Source organism: Manacus vitellinus, unplaced genomic scaffold (assembly GCF_001715985.3).
Source record: "Manacus vitellinus isolate BGI_N305 unplaced genomic scaffold, ASM171598v3 scaffold_34_pilon, whole genome shotgun sequence".
NCBI lineage: Eukaryota > Metazoa > Chordata > Aves > Passeriformes > Pipridae > Manacus > Manacus vitellinus.
The window spans coordinates 6,507,660-6,534,782 of record NW_021940488.1 but is presented as its reverse complement, the minus strand read 5'-3'; the positions used below and the strand labels follow the sequence as shown (position 1 = coordinate 6,534,782).

The 27,123-nt window shown below is 38.0% G+C and overlaps 1 long non-coding RNA gene across 1 annotated transcript in view; it reads left to right on the top strand.

Moving 5' to 3' along the window:
* The window catches only part of LOC108640461, a 116,817-nt gene that overhangs the window by 41,133 nt on the left and 48,561 nt on the right, over positions 1–27,123 (top strand). The window contains exon 3 of the long non-coding RNA XR_001921195.1: positions 6,177–6,298. This is a non-coding gene — a long non-coding RNA (uncharacterized LOC108640461). The remainder of the gene's footprint in view (positions 1–6,176; positions 6,299–27,123) is intronic.

The window sequence follows — 27,123 nt, the reverse complement described above, 5'->3', positions numbered from 1 at the left end:
TGTTCTATATTTATGCACTGAAATACTAGAATTTCTTTACTATTAGAGATTTGTTCGTTATTAGACCAAACACAAGTTTCTCTTTTTCCAACTCTAATGCTTATACAGAGAAATCCCCAAGCTTCATACGTTCTAGTTGTTCACAACTCTCAAAAGTACTAATTGAGTAACCACACATAACTACCCAGTGAGATCTGTGAACACCAAATCTCTTCCTGCACAATCCCATATGAGCACAAAACCTTCCCAACCAGAAACTGGGGTCTTCAGGCTTTATGAATAGTGAAAATGGTTTACAGCTGGCTAAAATCTTCTGAGAAGTTAAAATAAAATTGCCTTTTGCTGGCCTGGTAATAAGGGAAAAGTCAAGGATGGACTGTTTCTGCCTTGGGCAGAAGAGGAGCTGGTACTGGACTTGTTCTGTGGGGCAGTGCAGGGACTCATTTCCCAAGTATTAGACTTTAGCTGCTCGTGGTTTTAGGTCATGTCCTGACCCCTAGAGCTGGCTGAAAGCCAATAATTCAGTCTCACAAAATAGTTTTGTGTTGTTTAATTTTGCCTTTGCATTTTATTGCAACAGAAGCATGGCTTTCTGTGCCTTTTGGTGCAGCACATGGAGGTAGCACATGGGAACGGGAGAACTCATCCTGGAATGGCTGGTAGGCTGGAATCACGAATGCCTCTTGCTGTGCATGAACAGGACAGGGATGCAAATCTCCAACTTTGTTTTCTGTTTTGAAAACAGAGAACTTCTACTTTATAAAATATGTTCTTAAAAAATGCTTGTATTTTTACTTGTTGAACTAATTTTTTACTGGTTCATTGTTGGTAGCATTCAGTGGATCACTTCTATGCTGTAGCCTACTGCTATGCAGGATTATTTTCCAGATATCTTTCATGTTGAATAACATACAGTGTCAGACAGAATTGACATTTGTGAAAAATGGAAATGAGTGCTAATGTTCCTACTGCAAAATTCTGGAGGCAGTTAGTAAGAAAGTTTAATCAACCCTTACAAAATCAATAGCTACTAATTCACAGAAGGTTTATCAAAATTTTAATTTCTTTGGTTTCAGGATATTGGAAGTAAGGGATTGTATTTTCAACAGGCCTTAAGGAGTTAGAAGTCTCACTCCCATTGAATTTAAAAGTAATTTGAACATTTTATTACTTCAGGCTTCCTTGAAAATCGCTGCATGCTTGGGTTGGATCTATTGTTCCTTTACCACTGAAAACAGTGAATTGTGGATTCTAAATTTCTAGTTCTTCAGAAATGTTTGCATCTGCATAACAAGATATGAAACATTCTAAGGTCAACTTTGAAGACTTTGTAGAGGGACTTTTAAATATCTCATAAGGAGTAAATTCAATTTCATTTTTCTTTTTTTTTTACCTTTAGGGTCCATCTTATTCTGTGGAAAAGACCACTTGTTCTCAAAGATTTCATAACCTTTTTCTTTTTGTTAGTTGCATAATTTAGTTAAGAGAACTCGTACTGAAAAGATTTGTGATTTGAAGACAGTTTTCTTTACTGAAAAGCAGTTTGTTTTTTTTTTTATTCATAGTGCCAACAGAAAAAAAATACTTGCTACCTCTGTCTCTCTCTAGATATCTAAATTTATCTTTGCACTGTTATCTTGTACTATGGAAAATATTCAGGCTTACTTAATAGCCAGTCACTCTTTATTTTATTTTATTGTATTGAGTTAATCTGTCTAAATTTTCTGGGGAAAATATTTTCAGTGAATAAGCTTTTCTGAGTGTAGTTGTTACCTTCACTTTTAGTATGATCTAATTGATAATTCAGCCACCTTTCTCAACTTCTTGACTCATATGGCTTCAGGGTTAGACAAAGTCTTCACCAACTTCAGAACCAGTTCATATGGATCTGTGTGAAACCTATTTGCAGAAAAAAATCATATATTCATGATTGTACTTTGTGTCTGAGAGCATGTGAACCAGTTTCATTTCAGATTAAACTAATGTGGGAGATACTCCCCAGTCAGGGATTCAAACCACAGAATCAGACTAGAGTTGAAACGTTCATAGCAGGGGCATCAGGTTCTCAGTACTGAGATGTAGCCAGAATCACCTGAAGACTGGCAGTTTGGGCATTTTCTTGAAAAGGGGCTTGTGTGTATTGACCTTTCCATGCACATGTCTGAACAGCTGGCCTAGTAGTTCTATTTCTGTATTTAAAATAAGAAAAACCAGTTGGAGGAACTATCCAACAGTGTTGCCCTTCTTCTTCTGTGGTTGGCATGACTTCTAAATTAAATATAGTAGGATGGAAGGAAACACTGCTGAAATCTAGCCCCTCTACAGGCAACATCTCCTTGATAAAGGTGCCCTCCTACAGTTCTGAGTATAAAGACTCCTGAGTAATGCTAAAATAGGAGCAGCCCATCATCACCAGGCAGTAGGATGAGATCTGCAGGGAGGGCAGTTTTCTTCCCTCAGAAGGTGGGATGGATTTTGCATGGATAACGAACAACTGTGCCAGGCTGTGAAGCTGCCATGGTAAGCCTCAAGTTCTGTTACTAGATTCTATCACCTAGAAAGAAACTCTTAAAAAGTTACCAAGTGTCTTTCCTTTTGCTCTGCTCCACAGCTCAAACTGAAACATGCTGCAGAAGGCTGTCCATTTTGTCAGGAGTTGGCATTTTTAAAAGCAAAAAGCGGTAATCAAAGAATGATTCATCTCTGAAAACACATTTCCTTTTACTATTAAGGTAACAGTAGAATAACAGAGATCTTTCAAAGTATTTATGCAAAGCAGCATATTATTAAGCTAGTAATGTAGTCTAAATTCAAAGGACAAGATCAGGCTGCTTTAACTTCCTCTGTTGGTGCTCTGGTTTGCCTATCACAAGAAGACAGCTGTAGATCAGAAAACAGACACGCTCCTGGCAAGTGATGGGTCTGTGTGAGCAAGAACTTCCTGTGAGATATTGAGCCGGTCACGGGCAGCTGCTCTGAAATTTGTTAAGTAATCTATCTAGTATGTCTAAGGAGTAGCATATCCAAATCAATCCATCCAAATGCCTCAGGAATATCAATAAATAGATAATAAATCTGATCATTCTCTGTGATCTGCTCTGGTGTGAAGCTGCTGGGGAAGCCTTCTACAGGATGAAGATTAATTCTAGTACACGTTTGTTGTGGTGACAAATGCTCTGTGCCAGAACTGTGGCTGGTGAAAAATTCATTTCAAATTAATTTCAAACTTTATTTTGTGTACTAATCTGCTGTCATGAAACTGAATGGCAACAAATGTTTTCAAAAGGGGAATAGACCCAAGGTTTGCAAAAGGAGCTTTCCATCCTTTTTTTTTTTTTTACTTTTGTGAATTTCCCACTTAATTTCTGTTCAGCAAAAGAAACATTTCACTCTTGGTTATTGTTCTAAATGTTAAACCATAGTAGTGATAGCAATAAACTGTTCTTTAATATAATGCAGGAAATACAAAGGCTGAAGGGGTAAGGTAATAAATGTATTTAGATAGTTAATATCTTTACCAGATTAGTTATTTAGTTATCAGTCCTTTATGAGAAGTTAAAAAAAATATCCACTGTTCAGGCACAGTCCTGAAAATCAGTATGTTTTTTTTTTTTTCATTAGACTGTGTGTCCTGGTTGCAGCTTAAACACTGACACTGTGGTAGGTATAGAATCAAGTATGTAATCTAGAAAAGGTGTCATATATAATTTATTATTTTTCCATTTGTTACACTATCTCAAAAACCTTTAGGAAAGAATCCTAGCTTCTGCTTCTGACTCTGACGTGAAAGGAGTGACCTCTCTCAGTGCAAATAGGAAATATTTTTAATGTTTGAAAACCTCAGAATTCTATTTGTGAGCTCCACTCTAAAAATTATCAAATATTTGGGACTAGCTGCATCTTCTCAAATTAACTTCAGAGGCCTTGAAGATCAAGACTAATACTTTAGCCACCTACGTCTTGCTCAGTGAAAGAAATTGGTATTTATTTTAAAAATAAAGAGCAGAAAGGAAGAGTTGAAGTTTCAATTTACAAAAATAAAAGCAGAGCAACTGTTAATTCATGTAAAACACTATTTTCACAATCTGAATCTGCTAAATTTCAGCATTTGGATTGTAGACTTTTTAAAACTTTACAGATTGTAATTTTTTTCTCACATTCCTAAATTTTTGCTGCACGAAAATCTGACTATGCCTTAAAATCAAACAGAATAGTCTTCGTCCTCTTTATTCATATTACCATACTATCATAGTGTCTGCCTTCTGCAAATCTAGATAAGGAAAAGTTTGTGTTGAAAGCAAAGTAGATGGTGGACTCCAAGTACCCCCCTACTCTCCATCAGTGAAGTCTTGTCTCTCAGAAATACCAGATCTGCTGATGGCACTTCGTAGACTCTTTCTCATTGACTCTTGGAAAAGGGGAAGAGCACTGTAATGTCTGTCCAGACAGGGATGGCTGTTCAGCACTGCTCAGCATGAAGTTTTCAGAATATCCTCTTTTCCTTTTTATATCAATTTTCTTTTTAATTTTATTTTTTTAACAGACAAGGGATCTTCCTTTCTTTTCTGCACATTTTGGAAAAATCCCAGCCTTTAGTCCCTCAGGGGCTGCTCTGGTGAAGGGCTGAGAAGGTGTAGCCCAGAGGGCAGAGTGTGGAGGTTTCATGTATGAAAGAGAACAAGTAATACAGGACTGGGTCAGCAGCTTGTTTGAAGTTAGGCCTTGGCTGTGAGCAGAACCTTACTGCAGAACCTTTAGCAAATGGTTCAATCTACAGAATTCTTAGGGCTTGAAGATTTTATTTAACTGTTTATATTTTACTCTTTTATCTTTTCATCTTTTATCTTGGTGCAGGGCATTGATATTTCATGGTAATTTGTTCCTATTCCATTTACCTAAACTAAGTGGTTATTCTCATTCCCTATCCAAGAGATGAACTGTGATAGCATTTAGCATGTAATATCTCAGTACCATAACATTTAGTTTGGGGTTTTTTTCCCCTTCCTGATATTTACTTCGGAGAGTTATAAGGAAGAATATTTTATTCACATTCTTCAGGTAGGCACTTGGTTTACAATCTTCTCAGAATAGATTATTGAAGATATCTAGTTTTTGTCTTCAGTCCCTAAAAGAACTTCAAACTCAGAAAGACACTGTTGCAAGGTATTTTCTTCTTGTCTTAAAATAATATACTTAAACTGTGGTCTGCATACTGTCAGTGAGGTTCTGATGCTCCAAACCAAGATGGTACGAATGATATGAAGTTGTTTGTCCTTTATACAATAAAGGATTAGTCTTATGAAAACTTTATTGCCTCTGTATTGAAGTTTTGCATGTTGGCAAACCACTGTGAATTTGGCTCAAAATCTGCTGATGCCTGTGAAAAGAGAATGCTCGAAAATAATGTTTATAGAGTTTGTATTTGTTTAATAGCATTTGTATTTCTTGTGGTATCAACTTGCTCTTTAATAATCAACTTCTCCTTCTCCATTTTCCCTTTCTGTGTGTGTTCATACTGGTTGCATTCAAGTCCATGTGGATTTAGGAGCAGAAGTCAGCTTTCACTTTGGTTAATGCATTATTGGAAAAATTAATGAAATAACAATAATACGACCATCAATTGGACATACATAGACCTCTTTAGTTCACTGAAGTCTAATTCTACAATGCTTATTTCACACTTCTGCAATTGCTATATATTTTGAAACTGTTACTATGATGTTCAACATTCTATTGTATACTGGATACTTGGCAAATACAAGAAAGCTTATAATCCAAAGCAACAATGTCTTTACTTCTAAATGGCAAAAATCAGTTTTTCAAAGAAAAGCACTTTTTATATTTATAAACTGAATTGGGGTTACTGATGATGATGCGTAGATGCATAACTCATAAAACATGGGCTTGTACTCTAGAAGTCAAGTTTGCCAGTTTGAGGAGTGGTGAAGCTTATTTGTTTTTGTTTGTTTTTTGTTTTAGTTTGACTTGGGGTTGTTTTGTTTTGTTTTGTTTGTGGAGTTTTTTGCTTGTTTTTTTTAATGTTTGGGTTTTTTTCCTTGTGAAACATCAGACTTAATAGGCATGAATTATATAAAGATAATCTTGGAATTATACAGTGGAGTGTTTTTACAGAGTCTTTGTTTCTGAAAGAACTGTGATTTGTCTTTCTGTTACAGATCTGGAGGGTAACATTTTCTGTAGATGAAAACTTCTGCCTGCTGTGATATCCCACTCTTTGAGTAATGCCACATGCAGCACTGAGTAGTACTGGCAAACGGAAGAGATTTCGTGGAATGAGGTAGGTTTATTTCTTTCCCATGAGGCTTGATGAAGTTCTTCATAATCGCTTTTCTCTTTAATATAAATTAAGTCAAACAGGTATTCCCAGTCTTCCAAATTTTGGAACAACATTAGTAATCTCAGAGCTATTGCTGCTATTACTTGGTTGTACCTTTAAATTTACTGGCAGAAGATATTTTCAAGGTATCACCATTTCACTGCGGCAAAACCCACCATTCGCAATCAGCAACAGAAACTAAGAAATTAAAGGACTTATTTAATTATTCTTTATGATAGTAGTAACTTCTATAATGTGAAAAATTCATTGCTTGTAGTTTTAAAGACTATTGGAACATCTGCAGAAGAATCAAGTGGATATGATGTTTCCTCAACGTGGTGCTGCAGAAAATGGAATGGAGCAAATCTGAGCTAGGAAAGCAAGAAGAGAATATATATGAAAAGCTTAGAGCTCAGGAAATAGGGACAGGACCCCTTCATTAGCAAATCCTGGAGTACTGCAGGGTAATTTTAGAAGCTTGACAATGGAGGGAGCAGTTCTGAAAACAGTGTTGTGCTGGATCCAGATTTCACTTCACCTTGACTTGTCATTGGTTTTAGTGGCTTCTTCTTTTACTGAACAAAGCTATTAATGCATCCAAGTGTTTTACTGTCCTACAATGTTCTATGAGCTTTCATTAGTCTCCCAGTTTTGTTCCAAAGCATTCTTGGAATGTTGTGACTGTTACCTGTGACTACAAGTATACTGTGTTGTCCCTCTGTGCATGTGTCATCAGAAAGAACAGATCTTAAATAGTGTTCCATAACCAAGGCCGTTTCCTAACAGAATGGTTTAATGACAGTGATTTTGAGAAAATTTGCTTATTATTAATGTTGTTGTTGTTTTTATTATTGTTATTATTATATGTCATCTCTGGTCCAAGTGCAGTGAAATGAATAGACACAGCCTAATGACATCGGTTCCAGTTTAATATTTTCTCACTGGTGGTAAAAGACATATTGAGGTGAAAGTTTGTTACTTAAACATGGGACTGGTAAATATGACACAAACCCTGCAATAGACCCACAGCCATCTGGAATGGCAGCTGAGCCCTTGGCAGGATACCCTAGGGTATGCAAAATGCACAAGTTGCCTATGCTTGGCGCTCCTATCCTATATGTTAGATATAGTTTCCCTCAGGAAACGATACAACTTGACCTGATTCAGTTTGGATCGTGATAGGTTGTAATCTCAGATTCAGATGTGATCTTGGATGTGAGGTGTACTTGGAGACCTGTAAGGAAAGAAGGGTTGAAATGAAGCAAGCGAGGCAACAACTAGGAGGATGTTAGACAGTAGGGGGGCTCAATTTATCTTATTTTGATTGCTTTTTCTACTTATACTCTTCATGGGCTAGCAACTCACCACTTTCAAGTGAGTGACATCTTTTCTGAGTTGTTCTGTCATGCATTATTTCACAAAAAGAAATGTATTAATTGCTCTATGCTGTACTGCATCCCCTCATTGTGTACCAAGTGTAAGGGAAAATATTACGGTTGGTATGTGACATGTGGAACTAATTTGCCTCCATTGGAGTTCAGGGAGAGGTCTTGGCTATTACAGTGGATGAAAACATTATGAATTTATAGGCACCTCACCTCATGATGCTTCATTTGTAGTTTACATTTGTGGTGATATACTATGAATAAAATATGGGGACCATATTCCATTGAGATCAGTAGGAGTTTTTCTCTCAAATTCTACTAGGCCATGACCCTGGGAATCTCTGCTGGCTCCTGGTAAAAGATTTGTTCTGTTCATGCCTCTAACTAGACCTCCTCTGAGGACTTAGTTTTTAATATTGCTACCAAATCTGCTTCTTAGGTAATAATTCTCTCTTATTGAAGTTTATTTGTACTTTATTTGGGGGATCCTATACTCAAAGGAAAACATGTTTCTATACCTATATTTTTCTACCTTTAAATATGGCATATTGTTAGCGGTAATTATAGACTGACTCTCAGGAAATAGTATCTGATAAAAAGAGAAAGGACTTCAGAATAATTACAGAAAGGATAGGGTGGCAATCCTGCAGGTAAGATGTAATATTAAACTATTCTGCTTTGTTGATGGCTACAAAATGAACTAGATCACTTAATAGCTCTTTAATATCACCAGTTTCTATGACTGCAAATTCCTTGAGTGTATTGTGGATTTTCCTTTATCAACTGTTTGGATTTGATAGGCTTATTTTTGTCCATGAGTGAAAGGAATTATTCTTGCTTTAGTAATAGACTCTTTCACGCTCCTACTGTTGGAGCATGTACCGCCCACAGGCCATTCATAACTTACCAACCCTTTTACTGCAGGGCATCAAAATTCTTATTTTCTATATAATATTGCTTCTCTATCAGCTGATGTGTAGAGTACTTTGCTCTGTATTCCACTCATTGTATAGAGCAGGCATAAGAGTATGTTAAAATAGTTGCATGACGTCTGAAGATAAATTTTGGTTGGCAAAAACATGAATGCTACATCAAAGCTGTTTCTGACCCTAAAATATTTTTTAATGTGAGGATTAATTGCTTTTGAAAAAAAGGGACATGTGAAATGCTGAGTGTGCTCTCATCCAATATCTGATTTCACTGTTTCGGTATCTCAGGTTCATCAGCTCCTATTGGAAGTTTTGCTCTCTTGGTGGATCTTGTTTTAGGAAACTCACAGTGCTTTTCATTAGAAATCCTTTCCAGTTCAGACTGGGTTTTTAGAATTACATCAGTACACAGTTTATGCAGTGTATGTGTGCATATATATGTGTATGCTCAAGTGTCTGTTTATGTTGGGATTTTGAAGCTGAGTGGTAGAGATATTTTAAAAATCTTCTCTTTGCATGTTCAGGCCAAAGTGTCCGTACAAATGCTCCGTTATACTTTGTTATAATTAGTTATGCCAGAAGGGAAGGCCACGAAGGTGTTAAACCATTTATTGCCTATTCCTACGGTGCTAATTTACCATTTTATGCATTTTGCATCATTCCTTTACAAGTATGTACAAAGCAGATTTTCTGTCTCGAAATGCCTTGCTGAGGCACTGCTCCCATAGATAATTATCCTAGCTTTGGCACTTCCTCGTGTTTGGGATGGTTAACTTTGCAGAGGGGATGGGGGGTAGGATTATTTTCACCAGGGAAGAGCATGATGTCTGTTTACCGTGGGTATTGCTGCATTTAGTTGTGTGTGCTCTTCCTGGTTTGTTGCCTTCTCTACTGAGCTGTGGGAGATATTTAGGGCAGTCATGTTGTGTACATGTATATTATATAAATAATAAACCAGAATACTCAATCTTGCTAGTTCCTGTTCCTTCATACTCATGAATTAGTACTAATCCTTTGCTTTGTTAATTAACTTGCCAAAGCAAACCACTTAGTCACCTGAAAGAGTACCAAGAAAACAAGATCCTAATGCTCTTCTCATCACAGTTGTCCCAGATGTTAAAGTGTTTGAAGTATCCTGTAGGTAAATAATCTTAAACTAATTTGTAAAGAACCTAGTATAAATAAATCCATTTTTTATACAAGATTTCATAGTGATAAGAATGTTTGATGGAGGAAAAATGATTCAGTGCAATTTGTAACTTGGAGAGCGCAATACATTTGACTCCTTTTTCAGTATAATCCAAGGAGTTCATCTGTTGCACAATGTTCATTTTTAATTAAACATTTTATCATCACGCAGACTTTTATTGACATTCCTCATAATAGAGCTGATAAGATCTTGACCTGCTCTTCAATACAGCGATGTATAACTCAATATTCTGGCACACACTGTTCCCTTCAGAATTAAACATACGATTTTCTGATTTAATTTTAAAATCTTATGTACTTTTAGTCACATTTATTTACTTTAACTTCTCAGATTTGTGCCCTTTTTGACTTATGCAATTTGGGAGCAACCATTTCTTGGACTATTACTCCTGTTTGCTTGAGCTTTTATCCATCTGGAAGATTTTATTGAATTTTTTTCTCCTTTCTTTTCCGTTCTAAAATTTGCAATGAAAGGTGATTTATCGCCTAATCTTGTTTCCTACTGTACCTTTTGAGTCCAATTTTGATTAGATACACTAACTTCACTCACTACTGCCTTAATCACAGGTTTATAGAATTTCTACTATCACAGAAACTCCTTCAGTTATTTCATGAGAAGAGATTCCTTATGTCCCCAAAGATGAATTGTGAAGCAGATCCCTGTTGGTAACCTTAAAGAACCCTGTGATGTAAAGCTGCCCATGATCATGTGTTTAGCCATCCTGATAAGCACCTCTGTAGCTGGGCAGGATTTTGTCACCTGCAGGAGGGGAATTGACCCCTTCAGTTGGTAGCAGCTGCTGTGGTGCTGCTGACACAGGAGACATCTGGACACAAACCAGGAGTTAGTTGGCCATAGAGCAGCATCCAGAGGAAATAAGCTTAAATCTCTTTTCCAGGGTTTGCTGTCTCATACATTAGGTTTTTTATGTCAGAAACTGTAGTGAAAACCAGAATTCTCTAACATTTTGCTGCAGCAAGTCACCCCTTTTGAGTTGAGCACCCACTATACTCACCTAGGTACCTGAAGACCATCAGGTGTCGTAAGACCCAATTTTTTCAGTAATTCCATACCCTACCAGCTATATCAGCTGTCTCAGTTGATAATCACCCAACTACCCTGTGCTTCTCTTCCATATAAGCAGCTCTTGCTGTTTATCCTTCTCCTTGTATCCCAGATCTGTCACTGCTCACTATAAATGTATATTGATTTGAGCTGAAAATATTGAGATAATTTAATGAACTAATTTGAAATTGCTTTATCTAATAAATAGCATATAGTGCAGAACTCCCTAACACTTTGGAAGAGTTTTAAAGGTGGGGAAATACTCAACTATTGAGGATATATTCTTTATGCCATCACAGATTTTTAATCTTGCTTTGTCAGCATAGCAGAAGTTAAAAATTGCATAGGGCCTCTGACAGTAGGAAGTTACCTTGTGCCAGGTGTCTATCATTCAAAATTAAACCTTCAAAGCTCTTTGGTCTTCAACATGGTCCAGATCCTCAAGGATAAATAGGTATGTAATAAATTTAACTAAGTTACTAGATGTTTGAACTAAACTTAGATTTCAGATTTAGTTCTGATTTTTTTTTGACACATTCATTCCCCAAAACCTACAAGAAAATATACTGTCCTGTTATTGGAAACATAGAGGAATGTGTGACTTGAAACAGCACATTTTGTTTTACTAGTTGTTCTAAAGGTTAACTGTTTATGAAAAAAAGAGTAAATCTAACAACATATGTAGCAGGTTTATGGCTAACTACACCTAGCCAAGTTGGAGAATTGTGGAAACACAATCAGGGTGTGCCTGGGATATGTAGGAAACTGTAAGCACAGGCGCCAAAAGGTGTGCTTCTGTCTTTGCTGCCACTGCCATCCGTGCTTCCTAGATCAAGACAAACCAGGTAAATGCCAGCAGAAGCCCATGACTTTATTTGTTGTGCAAACACAATCGATACATTACAGGTGCAGGGCCTGCCCATCCCCAGCAGAGAAGGGGGAATGAGAACTGAGAGAATGAAAAAGCTGATAGAATTGTTAGTTGTATGTATCCCTGAAGCTCACTTGTTAAACCAGACCTGATCATATCAGATGAAGCTGCCCATTACATTAGAGATGCTGGACATCACCACTGAAATAAAGATTCCCAATTTACATCAGACTGGTGGAGCAGAGAGACTCCGTTTATGCATAGGATGACCCTACATTTAAGCATAGGATGACCCTACTCTGTAGATGCAGCGGTGAGGGTGCTCATGAACTTGTTTGCTCTTCCTTGCTCTTCCTATTCCGAGCAGTCCTGCAGCTAAAATGCAGAACAGGAAGGAGTAACATGGGTATCCTGCTTGCTTCCTTTGGTTTATTGGGTTTTCTTGGTTTACACCTCTACAACTTCGGGCTGGTTGGCAGTGTTTGAGACTGTGCCAGCTAGGATTGTGACTGGCTGCTTCACAGATGCATTGGTATTGGTTTCACCCCAAGCAGTCCTCTAGGTATTTTAATGGACTTATAAAATTAGTAAAATAAGATCCTGGGGTTTAAACATACTTGAAACTCGTTAGAAAAAGAATAAATCTATTGTATTTGCTGTCAAACATTTTTCTAAATGTCACCTGGTATGAGCTTCCCTAATAGGAAGATAATTTTCTCCACCTTTATACAGAAAGTAACGTAGAATGTTTATAGAAGAATAAAACCCCTTAACATCTACTTCTAATGTCATCAATGTAAGTTTTGATAAGTACTTTAAAATGATGTGCGATTAATGATTTAATGAATACCTTTTTAAAAGCAACAGTTAGGCTGTGTTTTTAGTGCCAGAACTCAAAGAAATGTAGATGTTATTTCTCCAACAAGGTATACTTTATATTGGTTAATTAAATAAAAAATAAGCTTGCATAGCTGAGGTTTTGGCATTCAAAGGCACACCCTCACCAGGGGGAAGGTGAAAGTGTGGTTTAACTAAGTCTGTAATCTCATTTGGAGAGATGTGTTCAAATTTATGTAAATTAATATTTTAAATCACCTCCTTGATCACATTGCTTACATTATATGTACAGTATATAACCTGGCACAGTTAGAAAGCCCACGGAAGGGCAAGTCAGCCCTGGGCCACAGCGGTCAAGATCAGGACGACCTGGATAGGTGGCTCTGGCTTTGTTGCTGCTGAACATGCTTTCTAAAACTCATGAAAATTCACAACCACTTCCAGTAAAGTCTAATTTGCTTCTGTAGGCACTTGAGACGGGGAAAAAGTGTGTGTTTTAAGAGGAGAGGAGTTAGGTAGCATTGTTTTTTTCTGTGTGTATTTGTTTAATGCTTTAGATTTTGTTGAAAGGGAAGTTTGTTGACTATGTGCTTTGGTTACATTCAGTTCCTTAAGAACGGATGTGTTTTGTTTATCAGCTTATTACCTGAAAAAATAGCAGTTAATGTTGAATTTAGGGAATGTTATTGGAATATCATAGGTGTATTATTTAAAATTAGTGGATAAGCCTTATTTTGTTGATGTTTTATTGGAGTATACCCATTGTAAATCTCGGTTTTTTATAGAAAACAGTCTAATGATTCATGAAGTACCGGTTAGTTGCTAAGATATTGATATCAAACTCTTGTGAAAAAATAATCTATTAACTCTAATAATTTAATTGTATTACATTATTGATAGGGACATTTAGGGTGTTCTCTTACGTTAAAAAGAAGAAAAATCAAACAAACCCACCTCACTATTTTGACTTTTTTAAGAATATGTATTGTACATGGAACATGTATATGTAAGGTAATGTAGTGAGGAGGGCTGGCTGTTTAGTTAAGGGCTTTAGCTAGAACCTGGAAGATGCAAGTTTATGTGCTAAATTTTACTGTGCTTTTTCATGATCTGCTTTGCAAGATGGATACTTTAATCTCTTGGGAGAAAATAAGTGTGAACTTTACCAAATCATTTAGCAGAGCCTATATTTTAGTCCACCTTCCGTTTTTTTATAGGTTGAGATTAATTTTCTGCCATTTTTTTCTTTTCCTTTCCCCTTAGATTTATTTTATGGCCAAAGCCTATTAGAACTGTTAAAACTTGTTATTTCAAAATTGGATAAAGACAACAGATTTTAGCCCTGAATTTCTTTTGAGGGAATAGCCATGAGAGTTATTTCAAAAGAGATGAAAATAATGTTTACTGACGGGACTTCACGTTCTTATCTAGTTCCAAGGATATATATATGTAGGAAGGTACTGTCCAAAAGTACAGGTATTTTGATTAAAAAAACCCTTATGAGGTCCTTCTATCACCACACAATTTCTATTGGTCTTCATAGAAATTCCCACAGAGTACAAAAGATTAAGTTGAAGTTATTGTTGGCCAAATGGATGCAGATAAAGAAAAATAGTGAGACACATACTCTACATTGTACGGGGGGGGGGTTTACATATATATATATATAAATATATATATATATATGATACATAATTTTTATGCAACTTCCTGCTAGGATGTTCTCCTCTTCCTTGCACCTATATGCCCAGTGAATTGAAGTTTTGGTCTGGAGTTAATGAAAGGACATTCTTCTGCTCTGCAGTTGCTCTCAGTTGTTGTATTTAGTGGTCTGATATGGCAGCTTTCTCTGTATCCATAAAATGTGAGTGAGCATCAATAAGCTATCCAAGAGAAAGGAATTTTAAGGAGGTATTTGAATGAGGAGAGAATGACCGTACCAAAAAACACAAGAGAGGGTCTCTGAGTTTATACTCAGACATCAGGGAGAAAAGAAGGAGGTCATTTAGGCAAGAAGGCCTGTAAAAATCCTGTCAGAGGGTTAAATGATAAGTTGAAATTGTAAATTCCACATGGCATTTGCTGTGTTCTGTGAGTGTGCACATGTTGATGTAAACTCTAGAAATCTAAGGAAGCTCTTTGCTCATCTTCTGCTCCCTCAGCAGCTCTCCAGGTATCTATAGCATGAAGTCACAGCCACGTTCCCCAGTCACAGATTTGGTGGGGAAAAGAGCAATCTGCAACAAGTCTTTGCAAGAATGGCTGCACTGAAAGTCTGATTTGAACAAAGCATTTTAACTGATGCAAAAGAAGACTCCTCAGGCAGTTGCAAGCATTTGTGGAGAATTAACAAACAGAAAAGGCCTTCTTTTCTACATGGCTTGGGATACCCAGCCCAAAAGAGCATGGTTTTGTGCTTTAAGTGACCAGTCACGCATCGCGAATAACGAATAGTGATTGTTCGTATCGGTCAGTTAAAAATTGTGTCATAGGGTCAAATATGTTTGCATACACTGCTCAAGGACTTGTGACTAACAGAGTAATTAATAACACCCGTGACCTATTTGCAGACACCTGGTGAACAGATTTAAGGGCTCAATCCATTGGCTGTGTTTCCCAAGGAGAAATTCCACCAGCCCTAGCTAAAAATGTGTAAAATCAAGACTAGAACAAAAACAGTTTCATCATGTAACAGCAATGTCCCTCCTCAACACCTGCTGTGATATATCCTTTGTTGGTATGATTATTACATATGATGGATTGTGTACCTGTTTTTTTGATCCCACTCAGTCCGAACCAGCAGGTCCTTAGGCCTCCAGAACCTTCAAATTCCTGTATTATTTTTAAATCAGCTTTTGTATATGAGATACTGTTACAATAATTATTTTCTTTGATTAATGTTATTCAGTAATGATTCAGCCAAGTACTGTTCATAGGCAGGCAAAGGTCTTATCTGCTTTTCCGGGAGTTTGTATTTACTGCAAGGAGCAAGTCCTTTGAGGTCACTGGGCAGAAGAGGAGCCTTGGTGAGTGAAGTGATGAGCAGGGTTGGTCCCAGAGACACAGCTTCAGCCTTAAAACTTTTCTCATTCCAGTGATTATTGCAAACAGAAACATCTTCCCCATTGACTAGGAGGAGGAGGGAGAGGAGGCCAGGACTGGGAGCATCCAAAACTCAGAACCACAAGATTTTAAATTCCATTGCGTACGTAGTGCAGTTATTGTTTGTCTGGGGTTGATGTGCTGCTCTAAAGAACAAGTGAAAACTGCATAAATCTCTGTTGTTGTATTTTACACAGATTTTACTTCAATGTTGTATTATTATTGCTTTGTACCTTCAAAAAAACCTCAACAACACAGTTTTGAGGAAGGAGTAAAGGGATGCTTTGATTGGAAAACAGCATGTGAACTTTAAGACATCTAGTTTGTAAAATCTTTAGTGTCTCTTTTGCTTTTTGTTCTGTAATTGATTACTAGCACCCCCTTTAACCCACCTTAAAGGGCAAGCAGGAAATTCATGTTTTCGTTCATCAGCCCATCCCTCTGAAAAGCGTTCAATATTAAAACAGTTTGCAAGAAGCAAAGGCAGAAGAAACAAGAGGCCCAGTTAGACCGTGGCAAGGTTAGGAGATGCATGTCTGGTGCCTGCAGCAAATATCGGCTCTTGTTCCAGTACAATTTTTGCATGGGGAGACCAAGTTAATTGGGGTATGGCTCTGTTCTTTCCTTTATGTGTGACCTTTTATTATCTCTGTGGCCCTGTAGTTCATGCAGTGTCATAAAGCTGTGGGAAAGTCTTGCAGACAGTGTTATCAGCTGTTGGAAATTAACTTAAAAATTGAAATATTTGTGTTTCCTTTTGTCTGAAGGTGTCTGGGCATCTGTAAACTGCTACGAAGGTGCAGTTATTGTGATTTTGCTGAGCATTGCTTGTGCATCTTTTTCCCTGCTTTCTCTTCCCTTCTTTCCCCCCCCTGTTTTTTGGTGCAAGCTGTGGGCTGGCAATCAGGTGTTGTGCTGGGGAAGGGGGGGGGCTACTTTAGGAGGGGGGTTACATGGCATAATTCCCACGAATGTGGGAGGAGGATGAAAAAGATAAAGAAATTTTGTTTTTCTGAGCTAGAGGATTCTCTGCATGACTTCCCCACTGATGGGATCATGTGCTTTCAGGCTGAGATTTTATTAACAATTCAAATGGAAATTGAGGGCACAGGAGGAGCAGATTCTCACATAAACTTGATCTGTCCATGAATGCAGTTCTCTGTTTGCCCTGACCCTGCATGGCTTAAGACACTGCCTGTGAGGCCTGAGTGCCAGACACAAAGACCGAAATGAAAAGCAAGCACATTCCAGTAGTCTGCACAAAGGCAATGGAGCAGTTTCTAGCCGTCTCCCCAGGGAGAGATCTTATCTCCTTGCAGCTAAAACCCTTTAGAGTGTTTATTTGTACTCTAGCACCCGAGGTTTATGAATTGATATGGATGCTGATTAAACGCTGTAAGTTTCCTCAGCGAGTCTTTTTGGGAGGCACGGAGGTGTTTGCTGCTTATATTTTCTTTCCCAAATACGTATCGATATCTACCAAAAGGGTTGCTTCGGTTTCCTGAGGACCAATAGCAGTGCTGAGGAAGAAGGCAGCCCAGAAAGTACGTTCCTTAATAAAACTCATCCCCAGGCTTAGGAGACTTTTGCAAACCTTTGGCTTTCGGACACGTCACCTGCTTTTTTGACGTTGGAAAACATCAGCGCAGCCCGTCCCTGACGCCCGGTGCTTGTGCCTGGCAGGGCTGGGGCAGGGGGATAGGTTGCTCCTGAGTAGCTGTACCGATTAAATGTTGTGTACAGTGGGTTGACCTTGTGCTGCGGAGGCAGCGGCGCGAAGCACTGGGGCACAGGGAGGACGCGTGAGGAGAGGCTGCTGTGGCCACATCTGCAGGGCCATCGCCCTCCGCCAATGGCAGGCAGTGGGTGATGCTGCCTGTCAGGGGAATTCTGCTGGGAATGAGAGCCGGAGGGGTTCGTTGCTAGTGGTTTGGGTTTTTTTGGTTGTTTTGTTGGGGTTTTTTTTTTGAGACTGGAAGTGGGAAAGGCTCGCAACATATCCCAGCGCAAAAACAGAATTCACGCCCCCCTGTCACCACCTGATGTTAATGTCGCGTCAGGAAATTGTTAATAGTGTCTGGTAAATTCTTAATCAAACTATTAAACATTGGTATTCCTGTCTGCCCTAATCAGGCTTTCTTTTATGAAAGCTCCCTAAAACAGTAGGGAAACCATAAGTGAAAAAATGTTTTGACTCTGGTAATTCCCAAAAGTTACAATTTTAATCGCCCTCGTTTTTCTTATTTTCAGCCAAAAAAGAAAAAGAAAAAAAAAGACAAAAAGCCCCAAAGCAAAAGCCAGCAACTTTTAGGTAGGAAATCATAACCATATGTTTTTCCATTTTTCTTATGGCGTTTAAAGGTTTCAAACCTTTAGACACTCCTGAAAGTAGTTAGATTAGTGGAAAGAGACTAGCAAAGGATATTGATTCAAATAGTTTTGTTCCCTTAATTTTATGGGTTTATATTATCCAAAATTAATGGTTGTACTTAGGCAAATTGTCAGTAATTGGTGACAAAATTGCTTTATTGCTTTTCTTTCATTTGATGCTAATTAATGGCCCTACATTATTAACTTCAAGCCTCTTCTGTATTTCTCCTTCTCCATAAATATTCTTAGTGGTAATGTGTTGGAGTAAACTTTTTTCTTCAGTGTATGCAATAATTGCTTTATAGAAGAGTGATAACAAACAGATTTCTGGTAGGATTTATAAAAATGTGATAACAAACAGATTTCTGGCATAATTTTTCCTGAAATAATATAAATGTTATTTGTTCAAGAGCTTGAAGTCAGTTTGATATGAAGGAATGCATTAGTAACATAATGTGTTAATTGATTCATGTGGTAAAACATTAGTTTTTCATATCAAAGTACTCCTTAGTAACTTACCCAGCAGTTACTTTACAAAATCTAGACTTCGTTGTGTTTTACCAATTAAACCCCTCTTACCTTCTCTCCTTCTATTTTACAGTGTGTTTGACAAAACTGTTCTATTTCAGTGGACTAGAATAACACCACAGAATTTGTCATCATATTTTCCACCTGTTAATGACACTGGTATTTGGTACAGAACAGTGTTTATCCATGTTTTCCAGATTAAACTATTTTAATGCTATGTAAATATTTTAAAGTCTAGAATAGGTGCAGTCAGTAAAAGCCAGTTCTAATTTTTACAAGCACTAGTCAAAAGCCAACTTGTATGTGCATTTGTCTGTTTCCTAAGAATTAAAAAAAAACAAAAACAAAAAAAGAGTAATGAATATATGTCACAAAATTTGATATTTTGAATATCATAGGCCAAAGTATATACCAAAGTGGGAAAGGAGCTACATATCAAATGACTATTGAAAGGGAGTACTGATGGCCTCGTAAGAATTAATTAGTAAAAAAAATAAATATTGAAAACCCAAAAGACTTCAAAATGTAGGAGGAAATATTTTCTAAGCTTTTATAGCTTCACAAATTATACTTATTTTCTCTGGTGTCTAATGCTGTAGTACTAAAATGACAGAACAGTAGATCCTCCACTGGTAGAGGATCGTACCAATGAAGAAATGTTATCTTTGTGATTGCTGGTCAAGTTCTATTTATCTTTCATTTTAGGTATATTCAGTTTTCAAAAATAGGATTTATTATTCCTTACAGTGGTTGTTGTCATCTTTTGTCATGAGTTAAGCATAAAAATTAATTTTAAAATAAGATATATAAATGTATTAACATTTCAATCATGGTTGCATACTATTTAGATAAATCTTTTGAATTACTGTTTTTATAAACAAATTCATACCTGTTTTGATGTAATTTTTTAAACTTGTTCCCCACTAACAGTAGATTTTAGAAAAAGGAGAGTGAAAATTTACATATGGTACTAGAAATTTTTACCGTTATGTAAGTGCTGTTTCTTGGATTAAAGAAAGATAGTGAAGTAAGGTTCTTGGCATGTTGAATTATTTTAAATTTGTTGAAGGAAATTTATTTTATTTTTTAAAGAATGCTTCAGTTATGAAAACTTTGCCTTTGTAGCAGAGTCCCAACGCAGCAGTAATTCTGAACTCTGTCCTATCCCTGATTTCCACTGAGGCCTTGTACCTCCATGTGTTTGGAATGAAATATGGGTAAATATCTGTATTCTGAAGGCAGCTAAGAGAATCTGTAGCTCTTTAAGTGTACCAGAAAAGAACAGCATTTTGCAAAACATCTTGAGCTGCTTTTAGTGAAGCATTTGTAGGTGAAAACTGCCCCAGAAAAATACACGTTAGTGCTTCCCTGTGTCCCCACCTGCCACCCTTAGCTGCTCTAGTTGTGCTTGTCTTATTTCTTTGCCCTTCTTGCACCTCTGTGTACTTTAAGATCTTTGCTCTGACTGTAGCTATGTGTGAGTGCACATGAGGAGAGGTGTCCAGACTGCAGTAAGACACCTGTACTTGCTCAGATATCCCTGTAGGCTGTGCTGCACGCTCCTCCTGATCCGCAGAGGTGCAACTGCACAGTGCAAAGGCTCTCAGCTTCAGGCTGGCCTGGTTTCAGGCACGATGAAGCTCTGGACCATCATAGATGTGGAGGGAGATATGTCAGGGGAGCGTTAAACCACTGCCATGACTCGAGTTCACACGGCTCCGTGTGGGATCGGTGGGAGCTGCTCTACATCTCGTCAGCTGCGCCGGCTGCTCCTTGCAGCGCAGCCTCCCTGCCCCAATCCCTTGGTGCCTCGCAGGGGAAGGGGTTGGAGCAGTGGCCTTCTGACAGATTGTTGTCTCCTGGATGCCTGTTGAAGTGAACTTCGTGGCCCTCACCTACAGGGGTGTAACTGGAAGAGGGTAACCCACAGCTTCACGCCATGTTCACTTGAAACGCGCCTCACCGGGGAATGTGTGTGTGCGTGAAGAGTCTTAAGTCTTTTTCGTACAGTAACACAGGTCACCTAAACTTGATTTCTGCATTTGCAAAGAGACCAGAGATTAATAATTTCCCAGTAAGGCTGAGAGTTTGTTGACACTTGAAATGTGGGAGGTTTCCACCGTGAGGGATTTTGTGGACCTGAGGAGATTCCTCTCACCTGGACATCAGGGGACACCAGCTGTCCAGGCAGCTCTGCTTTTGCTGCCTATAATATCCTTTGGTGTTTAAATATGTCTGAGGAAGACCTTGATGCCTAACTCTGGTGGGTTCTCTCATCTGCATGTCTATGGTTTAGATTTGTTTGAATGTGAAGAAGATGGTGCTGCTGGACTTCAAACCTTTATGTAAGTTTATTTACTTTGATTTTGACTGCTGGAGGGAAGTAGATAGTTCTTTGCAGTGCCTACATGGAGAATTAAGGTCCTAAACTTAGGTATTTTGGGTTTCATCATAGGTACATAAGTTAACCTCAGGTAAATAGTATGAACTCCCCTCACAAGTAATGGAAAAAGAGAATAAGTAGAATTAGGCAAAAACTTGGCAGTCTGTGTTGTAAAAATGTGAATTTAATCTTGCCAGAGAATCTGTCCACAGCATTCACTTCTCAGTGCCTGAAGTAATGTGGTCTTTCTCAAGATGCCTTTAGATCAGCCATTTATGATGCTTTTCTGAAATTCACTGCAATTTTCACTGAAACCACAGTGAAAACCAGTGAAGGGGAAGGGACACTTCTTTGATCATGGGCATGGTCTGTGAGATCAGCTTTCCCTGACAAAGATGACCTTGGAGTGACAGTTGGGAACTCATTGGTGTAGGTTATTAGGAAGCAAAAACGAGACCTCTGTAAATTGATGTTGATGATGGATTAAATTAAAAGATGTATTTTTTTTAATGTTTTGTGGTGAAATATAGACTCAGTCGATAAAAAATTTTGTTGTAAACCCCTGAGAAATTTACCATATGGATGGAACTGATTGAGGAGAAGGCTCTGTCTTCTTATGGAAACCCGGTGAAATTTGCAGATGTTCTTGGAAATCCCGAATCTTCTGATAGTGACTTAAAAGTGAAGTAAATACTTGTGCTTAAAATTACCTTCCATTTCTTTTAGCCTCCTTAGGAGCTATCTCTGAGTGATACAAATTGCATTTGTGATAAATGGCACCTAGTGTATACTTGGTGTGTTTCTTCAGCTTTTGTCTGTGGTTCTTATCCACTGGTGTGAGCAAGGGAAGAGAAGGGAAAGAAGCCTATTGCCCTCAGCTCCCAGTTTGCACTGCCCCTTTTGTACAGGGAAGATTTTATGTTTTCCCTGTCCTAGAGTGGGCACCAGAATAAAACATGTGCTGTTAGATCCGCTTGCCCTCCACAGCAATGCAAGTGCTCCAGAGGGGCAATCACACCATCACACTTCATTTACCCAAACTGAGTACTGAAACTAGGCTTTTCCAAAGGCAGTCTGGGCATCCTTCTTTCAATTTTCCCTTTCAGAGTAGTCTTTTTTTTTTTTTTCCACTGACTGTGTAGATACTCTGAAGTTGTGGTGTTATGACTTCTCTGAAGCTGTGGCATTAAGACTTTCCCAGTTTACCTCCCTTCAGTTGCCATCTTTTCTGTCAAATTATATGATGCTGATGTTTAACATTGACCATATTCTAATAAGGCATCATCTACTCTAGGTGCAAGATATTTCATTTCTGATTTCTATGATTGGAAGTTTTCAGTGACGCCCTAGTTATTTTCAGCTTTTCAACAGTGATTTTTAAGGAACATGTATTAGTCTTAACAAGTCCTTGTTGATCTGGGTGAGTCTAACCTGAGGGAACAGTCATTAAACTAAAAAATCTCATTTATTTTAATTTTTCTATTGATAATTCAAGTTTAGATACTGATTTGAAAGATGAGAATATACACTTTTTTTTCAGTATACTTTCAATAATACCACCTTTTTCGTGATCATTAGTGTAATTTTATGTCCTTGGCGTAAATTGTGTATAATATTGAAAAATAGTTCCCTTTGGGTCTGCTGTGTAAATATGCCTTCTAAAAAAAAAAGCAATATGAATTGAAATTTGTCATGTGCTTAAATTCATTAAACAGGGATGAATTGAGGAATCTTTCTAGTTTGAGAAGTCAGTCTCAGCCTCCTACCTCCAGCCAAGTCATATTTGATTGTTTCTACAGGAAGAAAAGATAAGGAAAAAGAAATGCTGCTCTAAGACTGAGAATGAACATAATAATGAGGAAACAATGCAACATAGTCAACCAGGCATGAAGAATTATGTATTGAAGCTAAGAGGCCAAGTGTCTCATCAGTTGGATTTTAATAATGCCTGGCAGAAGTGCTTGTACTTGTACAGCAATTGTTTAATATCTAATTGAGTTTCAAGCTGAAATATGACAGTCTGTCTTGAAACATGAAGAGAACATTTCCTGTGATGCAATGCCTAAGCATTTCTTTACGTACTAAACTGACATTAGAAAATTGTAATACTTGTGTTTTCAGATTCCAGTAGCTTTCTAATTATGCATAACTAAAGCTGTATCCTGTGCAGTTTTACTGATTTTAACTCTTTCCTCTTCCTGTCTTTATAATTCATCTTGTTTATCACATTCACTTGATGCAACTTATTCCTTTTTTGTTGTTGTGGGGTTTTTAATGCTGTTATCTGTTTCACTTGCTTTGCAGTTAGCAGAATACCTAGTGCCCTAGTTCTGCTTTGGGAGTTTAGCTACAAAAGCAGTATAGAATTTAAACATAAATGTGACTCCAAAGCTGACATAGGAATTATGCTCCTGATAATCTAACATTACCCTTACAAGGTCAGGAGTAGAAGATCATCATAATTGAAGGTTAGAAAAAAAGACGAGTTTGAAAAAAGCTTAGATTTTTACTTAGGATGCACACTGAAATTGATGCAATACTCAAAATGTAGTCTGGTTTGAAATGGGCTTTTTCATTTTATTTCTCATGATTGATTGGTATGTGAAGCTGGAGCTTTTCAGGAAAAGTCTGGGATTATGAGTGCGTCAGCCCCTGCTTTTAGCACAACAACGAGGTTATCAATAATGCATTGGGGATCTCAGAATCCTTGAACATAGGGAAATCACAGCTGGTCTGGGTTTATTGTCGAAATTGCAGATTTGCGCCAAGAGGTCACGACAACTCCATGTCAGACGGTCACACACACACGCACACAGACATGTCTTGGGGGAATGGGGGGAATAATATTGAAGAATTGCCAGTGCCCATGTTATTTAGAAACTCTTCATATGTTTCTATAGTTCAACTTTAAAAGCAGCATATTTAATGCTGCTCGCAGCGGCCTTTTGACATTTTGGCCTTTCCCAGTATTGTAAGTTTTATTGTTTTCCTGACAAGTTTATTCATATACTAACAGCTTGCTTGGCAGCAATGTTCAGACTCAATACTTAGGCTTTCTGGTCACGGTGATGGCTGGCAGTAATAGAGAAGGAGAATAAGTGAGTGTGGAAATGCAAAGCTGTCTCTTGTTACATTTTATCGATCTCATTCTGGTGTCATTCAATTAAGACAGAAATGTGATGGATAGTGTCTGCATAGATTCCTACTTTGCTTTCCAGCCACTCTATATAAAGCTTTTTGGGGGGAGGGAGGAGGGAAAGGAGTGTGAGGGGAGGAGGGGGTAGCAAATCAAAGATACAGTGTGATTTGAATTACAGATCAAACTTATCTTCTAAAAAAATCGTTATTCGAAAGCTATGCTGAAAAGCAATATCAGCAGAGCTAGCATTCTATGTTGTCTTTCTAATAAGTATCTGTAGATGTCCAGCACATTGTTCATTTCAGTAACGCTTGGATTTTTTTGTCCAGATCTTGTCTGTGATTTATGAATAAACACTTGATTCTTCTGAATTTGGTACACAGAGAGAAAGGGCTTAAGAAATGAAAGGACTTGCTTGCCTAAGAGATTCGCCTGCGTGCTGTAGGGCAGTAATTCCAGATAAACATCTGAAGATAAGGGTTGCTCATTTTTTTTCTATTGTTTACTTTAAATATGGCCAAAAAAAAAACCATTGAGGAGCTCTGTCAATGTAATACAAAAACACAGAGATTAGCTCCACAGGCTTAAGTAGACCTACATCAATTCACAACTGATGTTCTCACCAGTCTTCACACTGTGGTAACTTCAGAACTAATAAATTACTTTCGATCTAACTCACAGTTTTCTGCCTAAAATGTGAATGAGACAATCCTAGAATGCAGAGGTGATTTACAGAAGTGCTTTTTGTCATCAGACTTGGGGCAGGTAGCTTAGACATTCCTGAAAATGTTCAGGCTCCTTAGAAGTTTCCTGTGAGGAAAGCCTTGATAATTCTCTCCTCCTGGTGTTCCTTCCCATCCTCTGTGTTTAGAGGTAGCAGGGCTACCTCTGCTCCCAGATCTCCTCTGCTCCCAGAGAACTCACAGGGGAGGGTTTGCAACTCAAAAACCTACGTCCAGGGCAAGTTTGGGATTCTCTGCTGAAATGAGGTTACCTGGGGAAAAGCCAATTCACCAGAACCAAAGTACTTCACAGATGTGTATTGGCCATTCCAACTATCATGAACAAAAAAGACCAACCAATCAAATAAAAACCCAAACTAAATAGATTCTCATCAGCTGGCACATTGAGCTGCTAGGAAACCTGGATTTCCAAGGTCTGCAGCTGTGCCACATGCAGTATGTAGGGTTGGTATTCTTGACTTTCCAACCTTTGTGGCTGCTGACGATGTTCTACCTTTGATGGCTTGGCTGTGGCTCCCAAAATCCTTTTTCCTGCAGTGGGGAGCACAGGAGCCCTAGGAGCCATATTTTAACTAAGAGCCTTGAGGGTTTGATGTTCAGGACTACATCTTCCTTGCAACTGCCATTATTAAATGCACAGTTACCAGTGTGGGAGGCATGGGCCTGAAGATCAAACTGGGGTTTTCAGAATTACAGGATTTCAGATGAGAGGTTGGGACTGAGATGAAGTGAGGTTTCTCAGCATAGTTTGATCTTGTGCTATTAATTAGGTGTTTCTGCTAAATCGATCAGCAGCAATTAGACTGCTGTGAGTATAAAGTGTCTTCCCTTTGTGCAGTAGTTCTAGAGGGGATCTATAACTTGACTTCTGAGGACTCTAGGAAAGAAATCATGTGAGCAAGGTACAACCTCCCAGACATGAGGATGGAAGAAGGGCCTCAGGCACTTCCAGTCATTTCTAGTTTTTTACCTAGAAGCAAAGATAGGTACCTTCAAACTCTGAATTATTGTTGGACCTGCTCTTTGTGGGCTGATCTAGAATGGGGGTGCTGCTTAGGTGAATAATGGCTGTTTAATTCCCACTGCTGTTCTTGAATTCTCAGAGGTAGAGTATACATAGCTTGAATACTTGCTCCATTGCCAGTATCTTTGCAGATTACTTTTATTAAAAGACAGTGGGGTGAACTCGTCTTATGCTTCTCTCCCCCCAAAGTGATGTTTTTACTATTAAAGTTAAATCACGGTATAACATGTTGTAGCAAAGGCAGCACTGTTTGTGCAACTTCTCCTCTTTGATGAGGAGACTTTCAGTGCTGGACCATTTAATAAATCATCCCTTTTGCATTTGCCACTCAGGTATGAAATCAAAAATATTAGTATGCACATGAGGCAAATAGCATTGCTTAGATTTTGTGGGCAGTCTCAGAACAACTGTTTTGGGTGCCAGTGCTGTTGGTGTAGCTTCGTAACATAAAGCAGTTAAAGTGATTTTCTCATTTAACATCCTGGATAGGCATAGGTTTCTGTTTCTTTCTGCACTCCAAACAGAAGGGGTGTGTTGCTCCTTCCTGGCTTTGCAGCCTCACGTAATGTAACTTATAGAAAAATTTTGCATTTTTAAAGTGTTCATTTCACTGCAGGAAGGAAGATGTCTGTGGTATAAAAAAGAAGAATTTTTTTTAAATAATGTGACTTTGGGGGAGGAGACAAAGGGGTCTTGTTGTGGCAATGTGAATAATTTATAACCAATGTAAAATTTGTCCATAATTTATTCTGGATTTTTTTCAATGGTATGTTTAATTATATCAGATTCCAATAGCCATACATAAAATAATGTTAGAAAAAAGAAAGCCAATCAGTCTCCAAATTCAGCACTACTTAATAAACTCTACCAGGCAACTTTTATTATATTTTCTCCACCACAAACTCATGTTTTCCCTGACCTGATGAAAGTTCATTGAGATGTACTTTTGGATAAATTCAGCTCACCGACAGCTAACCCTTGAGCTGAAACTGAAGAGACATTAAGTTTGTAAAAGTTGAGTTAGATGATTTTGTGTCAGTGTCACACTTTTTGCAGGCGTCTGCATTTCACAGTTCCAGAATTAGTACCACAAGAACTACTTGTTTTGTATGGTATTTTAATCTCGGAAGGGAACAGCTATAACAGCACAATACAGACTTGCTGCTTTAAGGTATCCACTTGAATTTCCAGTTTTATTTC